This window comes from Culex quinquefasciatus, chromosome 3 (assembly GCF_015732765.1).
Source record: "Culex quinquefasciatus strain JHB chromosome 3, VPISU_Cqui_1.0_pri_paternal, whole genome shotgun sequence".
In the NCBI taxonomy this organism is placed as follows: domain Eukaryota; kingdom Metazoa; phylum Arthropoda; class Insecta; order Diptera; family Culicidae; genus Culex; species Culex quinquefasciatus.
The window spans coordinates 156824780-156836858 of record NC_051863.1 but is presented as its reverse complement, the minus strand read 5'-3'; the positions used below and the strand labels follow the sequence as shown (position 1 = coordinate 156836858).

General features: G+C 33.6%; 1 protein-coding gene across 1 annotated transcript in view; it reads left to right on the top strand.

Moving 5' to 3' along the window:
• Window positions 1-3226: 3226 nt before the first annotated feature.
• LOC119769411 overlaps window positions 3227-12079 on the top strand; it is a 39436-nt gene continuing 30583 nt past the window's right edge. The window contains exon 1 of the mRNA XM_038261718.1: window positions 3227-3402. The gene's annotated coding sequence lies outside the window, so the exon portion shown is untranslated. The remainder of the gene's footprint in view (window positions 3403-12079) is intronic.

Sequence of the window (12079 nt, the reverse complement as noted above, 5' to 3'; positions counted from 1 at the left end):
ATAGAATGCAGGGAATTAGTTTCACCTAAATAAAACACGGCGTGTTTTCTGGGCAACCTTAAGGAGAAAAAATAGTCATCGCTGCTATTAACTGTGTCTTATAGGACCGATTCTTAGCGAAGCTACACCAAAATGTCACATTTTTCAATTTCCAATATGATTTTTAATATGAAAAAAATCATTTTTCTTATGATGCAATAATTGCAATGTGCTTTAAATGGGTTTTCTTACCTTAAAAGCCAAGAACATTGGCCAAAAGTGGTCTGCAAGCCATTATACGGGAGAGGAGTTTTTTCATAAATCTGCTCCTTTCGTTGTCCCGTCACGAAAAGAAATGCCTGGCAAAAACTCAAATTTCATCCAATTCTTTCAGTTCAAGGAGCAAAAGATTCGTTTTTTAATTTGTGATAATGTGTAGAAGAGCAAAAGTTTTTAAAAATCAAACTGGCAAAACTGTAGCGATTTTTGTAGTGTGCCTTTTAAAAGTCCAGTTTTACGATGTTGTCCCGTCACGCTACATTTTTATTTCAGGGGAAGCACAGGTACTATATGGTTCATTCTGCATGATATTTCTTTGTAGGAAAATCAATTATCTTTCCAAATATGTAATAACATTGGGGGGTTTCTTCTTTTATTTTGCCGCTACAGCCAAAACGCTGAAAAAAACTTGGATTTTTTTTGAAAAGGAGCCGAAGAATCGGTCATAGGAATTTTTCTCAGCTTTCCAATGCTTCTAAGAGCAAAATATTTCATCGGGAAATTTCTGAGATATCTATATTTAAAGTTTTTTGTTTTATAATCCTTAATCATTTATTGGAAACTTTTAAATAGCAGTCCAGGAAACTTGTCAAATGATGTGTTTCATGTGTCATTTACTCATAAATATGTGCAAAATAAGACAAGAAACAACATTGTAGAAGGTTGCAAACCGCTTAACATTTTGAAAATGAAGTTTTTACCGATTTGATGAATATGTGGGATTTATTCAGAAATTAAAATCATAAAACCACATTAAAATATTATTTTGACAAGAACAACTAGATTATTACATACATATTACATACAAATAACACCGGTCTGCTTTGATCCAGCTTGGAATTAGCTGATACAACCGATTTTTTTCAGGTTTGAGATTGATGAGGTTTTTCAAGATTTTTATGAATTAATATCATATTTCCTCAATCAAACATTAACCAGTTGCATGGATACAAAACATGTTAATGTTTAATACACGAAATTGAACTGCAAACTACTGTTGCATGCTTTAGGAGAAATACTTTTCATTTGTATAAAATGTATTTTTTTTTTTGTATTAAATAATCAAGGAATTAACAATATTTCAAAAAGTTTTTTAGACTCTCATCTTCAATCTCCTCTTTTTGAAAAAATGTTTTATTTCCTGATTTTTGTTCAAATAGTTTGGAACGGAAGTTTCTGTTTGATTTTTTTTTGTTGAAATGATAAATAATATTGTGACGGTATTTTCAGCATTCTGAATTTGAATACTCGAGTTTTATTGCCACTTTTTAAGTGCATTTTCAAAAGTAAACATTATATAAAATTTTGTATTTATTTTAAACTAATGAAAATATGACATTTGAAGCTTGCAACAGTAATATGTAGTACATTTTCGATTTTAAATCATATTTGTATTTATGTTCCTGGTTAATGTTTGTTTAAGAAAATATCAAATTTATTCATTAAAATTCAATAATACCATTCACAATCACAAACCTGCCAAAGTTTCGGTTGAACAAGCTAAATTAGAGCAGACACGTGATATTTGTACACCAAAAATATGTTATAATCTAATAATTCTTGGTAAAAAATATATTTTACACTGTTTTATCATTTAAATTTCTGAATAAATCCCATATATTCAAAAACTCAGACAAAACATAATTTCCAAAATGTTTAGCGGTTTGCAACCTTCTACAAAGTTGTTTCTTGTCTTATTTTGCACATTTTGATGAGTAAATTACAAATGAAACACATCATTTGATAAGTTTTCTGAACTGTTAGTACAAAGTTTCTAATAAATAATATAGAAATTAAAAACCAAAAAACTTAAAATAGAGATATCTCAGAAATTTCGCGATGAAACATTTCGCTCTTAGAATCATCGAAAAGCTTAGAAAATTTTCAATACGACACATTTGAAAGTAGCGATGACTATTTTTTTCCTGAAAAGTTTGTTCTAGAAAACACGCCGTGAAAAATAATACAAATTTGTTCAAAAAATGTGATGTTATAGAGTATTTCTCTATTGTACAATTTTCTAATCTTATTGATGTAAATGTGTTCAAATCTTTGAGATCAATTCAAACATTTTGAAAGGCTTAAAACACAGATTGTACCCCTTTTCAAATGTATAGCTAGATTTAGCAAAAAATCAAAACATTTTGCCTTACCTACATCAATATTTTTGATATTATTTTTAATTTGCCTCTGGCTTAATAGCAAATTGAATTTTGAATCAAAACATGGATTTTGTTTCTGAAGTGCATTTTTTTGATCAAATTTGCAATCAAAATTTTCATATATTCAAATATATGATAAGCGTGCTGTTTTGAAGATTCAGCAATTTTATTGTTAATTTATGGTAACAATTAACAGTAAACTATAATTTACCCTTCACCGTTATCAAAATTTTATAAAATTTAACAAATTTTATTGAAGAGCTTCTTTGTTTTTTTTTTAAATGAGAATTGTTTTTAAAATGGAATGTTTCTGTAACTAGCACTAATTAAGTCATATGACAAATAATATGTATTACATATTCCTTTTTATTTGTATAGAATTTATTATACAATATGATAGTTGTAATTAAGAATAAATCATTTTGTGAAACCTATTGTTCTGCGTGATCTAAATGAAACTATTGTTTCCTACACAAGCTTACACTATTTTCAATGTTTTACTTTTCTATTAAAAGACTAAATAATCTGAATGTTCGAATTGTTTTTCTGTTATAATTGCCTTCAGGTATGTGCTACTAACTCGTATCATATTCAACTTGAAATTAAGTTTTGGTTGAAAAACGATATTCAACATGAATTTCAACTTTCGTACTGTTTTCACCCCAAAGCTTAAAGCTACCAACGATCGAACAAAAAAGCTCGATTACCTGTGTAGTGGTGCGATCTCCACCAAACTTGATACTCTCCGAAAGCTCGCTCTCCTCTCTCTCTTCTTCACTGATCGTCAACAAACACACACTGTTGATTTGCGGTGAAATGTCATTCCCAGATGTTTGTATATTATTTTCCTGTGACAGCCAACTAGCCGAACCGTAGTTTTTAATTGGCGAAGAATTTTGCATCTACTGCACTCTATCTGAATCTGCACAGACATTTATCAGCGCGGCCGTTCGTCGGACTTGATTGACTGGAGAATCCACAAGTAAGTGAAACTTTGTTAGGGCGCATTCGGTTGGCTTTGATGCATTTGTTTTTGCTTGATGAGTAAAAGATTGATAAACGTGTTTCAAATTCAATTGCGCTTGGAAGAATTTGTTCATGCTACGGCTATATAAAGTGATTTTTGCTTAGTTGATTTTTTGATTTATTGAAAGGGTATTCGTTAAATTTTATTTGCATTGGAATCATATCTACTAAGTTCATGTGGTTATTACAAAAACTTAAATAAAATTATTTTTTACTGCAATGTTAATCATGTTTTTTTTTTCAAAATAAATTTTGCACTTATTTTTATATAACTTGATTTCATTTCAAACTTATTTTGGTAACTGGATTTTTTAAATAGCATGTTTCAGAAAATAAAACATTTTTTATGATAATTAACCTTTTAAACTTATCAGATCGGAGATAAGAAGGTTTTCCCGAGCAGACTGAAATAACTTGGGAATAAATTTTTTTGATGTTTAAAAATGCTATGCCAATAACATTTTATGTTATTTATAACAAGATTTGTTATTCGTAGTTATGATTTTTTTGTTATTGGATTGTTATTGTAATAACAGACTAATAACACTTTTTGTTATTCTTCGAACAAATCTGTGTTATTATTTTTTGTTATTTTAACAACTAATCCGATCATCCTAATAACAGTTGGCGGTATTCTTCCATAACAAAAAAAAAATATTCCCGAGTTGTTTTGACTTTCAACCAATATCAGACCAATAACAAATTTTGTTATGATAGCATAAACTGTTATTAAAGTCTTATGCAAAAATGGATTTTGCAAGAATATTCCATAACACTTTTTGTTATTTTAACAATATTTGTTATTGAAATGGCATGAATTTTGTTATAACCGTCCGTCCGGATTGTAATTTAAATTTTCATTTTTGTTTTCTAAGCATAAAAATACAATCGTTGCTACATCGTAAGCAAATAAATACATTTTTTTTACGAAAAAAATACAATTCTGAAGTTTTTTTTTTTGAAAAGGTCCAATAACCCAAATTTCCAGGTTTTGTTTTTTGGGTGTTTTTGAAACCGCCTTGAGTCAGGAGTTTAAAAAAAAACACCCAAAAAGCAAAACCTGGAAATTTGGGTTATTGGACCTTTTAAAAAACCCCAAAATTTATCAAGAAAGAACATATTTTTTGCAATTTAGTTGTTCTACTGTCATTCTTGGATGACCAAACGTCCTTTTTATTATCGCCAAAAATAAAAGTACTGAAAAGTTCTTTTTTGCAATTCCGTCGTGAAACTACTTACTTTTCCTGTCATTCTTGAACGACGAAATAGCCTACTTTTCTGTACCAAAAATAACAGAATCGAATAGCAACACTTTTCAAAATAAATGCTGAAAAGTTCTACTTTTCAGCACTCAAATGGGTGCTGAAAGTTGAACTTTTCAGCACTTGTTTCGAAAAGTAACACTTTTCAACATTTTTTGATTTAAACGATTTATTGACAAAATACATGAAAATTTGTTATAAAATATCACTCAGTGTGTGTTTTTTTGGAATTGCAAAAAATGTTGTATGGAACTCGTTGCAAAACTTGACTTTTTCAGCACTCTTCGTATTTATCCAACTCGGTGAACCTCGTTGGATAAATGTACGACTCGTGCTGAAAAAATCCGCTTTTTGCAACTTGTTGCATAAACTACTATTAAGCATATAAGGCCGATGCAAATATTTTTCAAAGTTTTTGTCCCTCGGCTCTGGCCGGACATTTTTCACTAGTTTATTTGTTTTTATTTGACGAAAACAAAAAAATAGCGAATTTTTTTTTGCGATACAAAACATCGTTTTTTTTCAAAAATTCAAAAGATGTTTAAATTAAAAAAAAAATGCTTAAAATGATTATAAACGCAGGGGAATGCATTTGAAATCAATTTCAGCTGATTGCACTTTAATTTCCATTAAAATTTTGCAGTTTTTTGAAAACATATTTTTGTACCCTGATTTTTCGGGCTTTGAAGGGGGGAGTCAAAAACTTTAAATAAAATTTGTACCAGCCTAATCGAGTGCTTAAAAGTACAATTTTTTAGCACTTGTGTCGAAAAGTATTATTGATGAGTAAAAGATTGATAACAGCATTTCAATTTCAATGGTGCAAACACGATTAGTGTAGTCCTTGTGATATTTTTGGTTAATAATGCAGCTTGTGAGTGTGTGTTTATTTCGTACTGGCACAGATTAATGTTGAAACGCTCATCTAAAAACCTACATATTGCAGCCCACCTGCTTAAAAATGTACATCACCAATCAATCCAAATCAACCAACGTATGCATGGCACCGATCGTCACCGTCAGCTACCAATCACCTTCTTTTTTTTTTCTTCACTCCATCACTGAAAAAAAGCCTTCGTTTCGTGTAAGTTTTTGTGTATTCGGTTGGATAACGCCAAACTAGTGACCAACACCACCACCACCATTGCCGCCGACTGTTGAATGGCAAATGATTATTTGGTAATCTGAGATAGCGACAAGGTTAATATTTCTGGTTTGTCAGCTGACATTTAACGCTGGTGAAGCTGGCGGCGCGATGATCTGCTGATTTGCTCATATGGTAGAATGCATGACTGTCAGTTAAAAGCCGTGGAAAAACTGGACAAAGCTTGTATGGAAACATCGAACCTGCTGCTGAAGTGACGACTTCCTTGAGTTGACCAAAAAACAACAATAAGGCTTTCTAGTCACAAATTTACCAACACATTCAAAGTATGTTTACATGACAGCTGGACGATTGTTTGCATCAGGTTTCCTATCTCTTTCTAGCAAAAGTTTTTTGTCAAGAAACTTCTAGCTGGTTTTTTTTGACTGACTGCCCGATTTGTCAGCCAACATACTTCGCAGGGCTGTGACAGCTACAGCTCGATCATTGTTTGCATCAGGACACTGTGACGAGGAGTTCGTCATTTTTGAGTTAAATTATTTTTTTTTTCACTGGGCCTAGAAAGCCTTATAACTAACATAACATAACATTATGAAATTATACGCGATGACTGAATTCCGTTTTTTAACGTTGAGAACTGTGCAATATTTTTCATCAATAGAGTTATTTTTATTTTATAAGCTGTCAATTTTAGAATCTTACCAAAGTTTGTTTTACCTAGAAATTATATATTTACCCAAAATTTTTAAATTTCTCCTGTTGTGGGTTGTTTCGGCTGTTTTCGTTTATGTACTATAGATTTTTTGAAAACATTTCGATTCTAAGATTTTTACTCTACGCCAAAATCAACTGTTTGTTGAGGTTTTTTTTAAAAAAAAAAAACAATTTAATATACTTTATTTAAATTTGCTCCTGAGAGTATGTTGACATTTCGCTTCCCGTAAAAAGTGGAACGGCACATAATTAAACTGACCTTTCACACACTCTGCACACACACCAACACACTTATCCGCGAGTTCATTTCCAAATTTAGCGCTGCGCATCTTCAAACGCGATGGCTCCGCCACCGCGTAGGTGTGAAATCAGTAGGCCGTGCGTGAACCCCAAATATCCGCGCCTTACAACATCTTCTCACGCTTCGCGTCAGTCAGTGATGCATATTATAGGGTCACTCAACATCAACAACAGCAGCGTTGCAAAATTGTTGCAAAAGTCGACGACGTTCGGGGTGGCGGTCAACCTCCAGCCACAAGTAGTGTGTTATCGAATTTTTTCGTGGACCCATTATATGCAAATTTTCAATTTACACCCGTTTGCATCACTCTGCGGTTGTGTTTGCTCGTGTGTGTGTGTGTGTGATTAATAGTTTGATTCGAGGTTGAAAACGTGCCGCACTGTTGCCACTGCTGATTGTGTGGTGAAGATGATGTTGTTGATTTTTCATCGTTTTTCTTTTTGCCTTCCTCACTGAGGTAAGGCTATAATCCTGCTCTAAAAATGAACTTCGTATAAAAACGTCGTAGACCCACCTTCATGTATACATATCGACTCAGAATCGAAAACTGAACAAATGTCTGTGTGTATGTGTGTGTGTATGTGTGTGTGTATGTGTGTGTGTATGTATGTATGTGACCAACAAACTAGCTCATGTTTCTCGGCACTGGCTGAACCGATTTGACCCGAACTTGTTGCATTCGACTTGGTTTAGGGTCCCATAGATCGAGTTTTATACAGATTGAAGTTTCGATAAGTAGTTCAAAAGTTATGTATAAAAATGTGTTTTCACATATATTTGGATCTCACTTAACTGTATGTAAACTATGTCCGGGTCCATCATCCGACCCATCGTTGATTAGGTTATCAAAAGACCTTTCCAACGAGTCCAAAACATTGAAGATCTGGCAACCCTGTCTCGAGATATGGCCCCTTAAGTGATATTGATGTACTTTTTTGAAGCCGGATCTTACTTAAATGTATGTAAACTACGTCCGGGTCCATCATTCGACCCATCTTTGGTTAGATTATCAAAAGACCTTTCCAACGAGTCTAAAACATTGAAGATCTGGCAACCCTGTCTCGAGATATGGCCACTTAAGTGATATTGATGTACTTTTTTGAAGCCGGATCTCACTTAAATGTATGTAAACTATGTCCGGATCCACCATCCAACCCAACGTTGGTTAGGTTATCAAAAGACCTTTCCAACGAGTCTAAAACATTGAAGATCTGGCAACCCTGTTTCGAGATATGGCCACATAAGTGATATTGATGTACTTTTTTGAAGCCGGATCTCACTTAAATGTATGTAAACTATGTCCGGATCCACCATCCAACTCAACGTTGGTTAGGTTATCAAAAGACCTTTCCAACGAGTCCAAAACATTGAAGATCTGGCAACCCTGTTTCGAGATATGGCCTCTTAAGTGATATTGATGTACTTTTTTGAAGCCGGATCTCATTTAAATGTATGTAAACTATGTCCGGATCCACCATCCGACCTATTGTTGGTTAACTTATAAAAAGAACTTTCCAATGAGTCGAAAACATTGAAGATCTGGCAACCCTGTCTCGAGATATGGCCACTTAAGTGATATTGATGTACTTTTTTGAAGCCGGATCTCACTTAAATGTATGTAAACTATGTCCGGATCCACCATCCGACCCATTGTTGGTTAGGTTATCAAAAGACCTTTCCAACGAGTCTTAATCATTGAAGATCTGGCAACCCTGTTTCGAGATATGGCCTCTTAAGTGATATTGATGTACTTTTTTGAAGCCGGATCTCACTTAAATGTATGTAAACTATGTCCGGATCCACCATCCGACCTATTGTTGGTTAACTTATAAAAAGAACTTTCCAATGAGTCGAAAACATTGAAGATCTGGCAACCCTGTCTCGAGATATGGCCACTTAAGTGATATTGATGTACTTTTTTGAAGCCGGATCTCACTTAAATGTATGTAAACTATGTCCGGATCCACCATCCGACCTATTGTTGGTTAACTTATAAAAAGAACTTTCCAATGAGTCGAAAACATTGAAGATCTGGCAACCCTGTCTCGGGATATGGCCACTTAAGTGATATTGATGTACTTTTTTGAAGCCGGATCTCACTTAAATGTATGTAAACTATGTCCGGATCCACCATCCGAACCATTGTTGGTTAGGTTATCAAAAGACCTTTCCAACGAGTCCAAAACATTGAAGATCTGGCAACCCTGTCTCGAGATATGGCCTCTTAAGTGATATTGATGTACTTTTTTGAAGCCGGATCTCACTTAAATGTATGTAAACTATGTCCGGATCCACCATCCGACCCATTGTTGGTTAGGTTATCAAAAGACCTTTCCAACGAGTGCAAAACATCGAAGATCTGGCAACCCTGTCTCGAGACATGGCCACTTAAGTGAAATCGATGTACTTTTTGGAAGCCGGATATAAAAAATAGATTAAACTTGTGTACCGCCATTGTTGTGAGGAAGGCTCCAACCACATAGGTGGATTAAGTTAGTTTTTTGCAAAGTGTGACTCATTTTAATGAGATATGGGCCGCCTCGTGGAGGCTACCGGTATCATTGAAGGAAGCAAGATGATCGCACAGTGGATCCTAAGCTAAGTTTTAGAAATTATGGACAAAGCTTCAATTGGTTTTCCCATTTTTATAATATGTTGACTTGTGTGAACAAACCATTGTACAAAATGGTTTATTTGGACATAAGAAATCATATTTTCCTAAAATTAAAAATAATATCATTAACAATTGATTTCCAAAAAAACTGAAAATTTATTACCTTGTATGTCAAAATAACAGTTATCAATAAGGTTAATTCTCTACCGATTCACACGAAATCGGGAAAAGTTGCCCGACCCCTCTTCGATTTGCGTGAAACTTTGTCCTAAGGTTCATGATCACGAATCCGAGGTCCGTTTTTTTTATATCTCGTGACCGAAAAAACGTATTTTCCATTGAAAAAAACACTACCAAAGTTTGTAAAACTCTGCCATTTTCCGTTACACGACTGTACAAAATTTTGGTACATGTCATTTTGAGGGAAATTTATTGTACTTTACTAATCTGGTAAGGGTAATTTTTTCATTTAGAACAAAATTTTTCATTTTGAAATTTCTTGTTTTTCTAACTTATTTATTTTTTAGAGTGTAACAATGTTCTACAAAGTTGTAGAGCAGACAATTACAAAAAAATGATGTATAAACATAAGGGGTTTGCTTATAAAAATCACGAGTTATCACGATTTTACGAAAAAAACGTTGCTTAATCCACCTTTAGGTGGGTGGTGCCTTCCTTACATTCATAAAGTTACACAACAGAGCCTCAAAAAAGAGTATTAATAAGACTTAACGTCATGATTCGAAATCCGGACACTTAGTAACATATCATTTTTGTTATAGCTGGCAAAAAATCATGTAATAAGTTGGAAATGTAGAAATATCATCAGGATGTAGTATTAACAGTCAGTTTCAAGAAAATGCATGCAAAATATGCCTTTTCTAACAATTTTTCATCACAATTTGAAAATTAAAATGACTTGTTGTGCTTCGAATCCCGGACACTGATAAAAACTGATTCGAAATCCGGACACTTTTGCTTCGAATTCCGGACACTCGATTTTACTTATGAATCGCACAAATTTGGACTGAAATGTTAGTGAATGGCATTCTTTAGGTCTCAAATAAGCTGATAACATCAAAACAATCGATAGTTTATATAAAAATATGTTAGAATTCAAGGAAATCGAAACCATTAATTTCTGCTTTGCCTTCCCGGTGCTTCGAACGCCTATGAAATATTTCAAGTGAAATGTTTCGCATATTTGGTAAACTTATAATTTTATTGTATTTAATTGTTTTGGCATTAACTACAGCGTTCAAACAAACTTTAAATGAAAGTTGATGCTGGAATTCATCAAATAACACAGTTTTGACATTCATAATTCGAACTTATATCCAAATAATTGATAAAACAAGATGAATTGTCCGGGTTTCGAAGCGTCCGGGAATTCGAATCATGACGTTATTTTTATCAAAATATCTGAGATCCGGCCTAAAAAAGTGTATAAATAACACTTAAGTGGTTGTAACTTTTGATAGGGTTGTCAGATCTTCAACGTTCTAGGCTCATTGGAAAGGTCTTTTGATTACCTATACAAAGACAGGTCGCATTGTGGATCCGGACAACGTTTTCATCAAAATATTTGAGATCCGGCCTCCAAAAAGTGCATAAATAACACTTAAGTGCTCATAACTTTTGATAAGATTGTCAGATCTTCAATGTTTTGGGTTCGTTGGAAAGGTCTTTTAAATACTTTTTTAAAAACGTATAGCATGACGGGCTTCCTTACAAAAACCACCCTTTTTACAATCTTCCGGACTTTATTCGAAATCGTATTTTAGCATAACTTTTGAAGTACTTTACTAAATTTCATAATATTAACTAGGGTCTTGTTTGACCCCAAGACGGATCGAATGAGACCAAAACGGTCGAAATCGGTTCAGCCAATCCGGAGATAATCGTGTGCATATTTTTCGGTGCACGGACTCACATCCAGACACACGCACAGACATTTGTACAGAATTTGATTCTGAGCCGATAGGTATACGTGAAGGTGGGTCTACGAGGTCTAATAAAGAAGTTCATTTTTCGAGTGATTTTATAGCCTTTCCTCATTGAGGTGAGGAAGGCAAAAAGACCAAAATTTATCTCGTAATCTACGCCTTCTACGACCAAATTTATAAAAAGCATCTGAGCAAACTTTGAAAATTCGGAAACTGTCCAAATATAAGATTTTCCATGTTGTTTTGCTCGATGAATCTAAATCTGCCCTTAGAATTGAGCCCAAGTGTCAAAAAAATCGATTTTCGGTTATATTTTGGGTCTAAATGATAATTTTACATGGAAACCCAAAATATGACGGAAAATCGATTTTTTGACACTTGGGTTCAATTCTAAGGGCAGATTCTGATTCAGCGGCCAAAATTACACGGAAAAACATATATTAGGACAGTTTTCAAATTTCGTTAGGGTGGTCCCATATGGTTTTCCCTTGAAAATTAGGCTTTTCCAAATGAAGATATCTCGAGTTTAAAGAAAAACACCCCGAAGATTTTTTGTAGCGTTTGTAGTGCTAGATCTCCTCTTTCAAATGCAACCTGGTGCTTAAAATTTGGCTTGCGCTTTTTCGAGATATTTAGGTTTTAAATGTGCATTAGGGTGACAAGAAAAATTAAAAATTTCGGAAAATCGCAA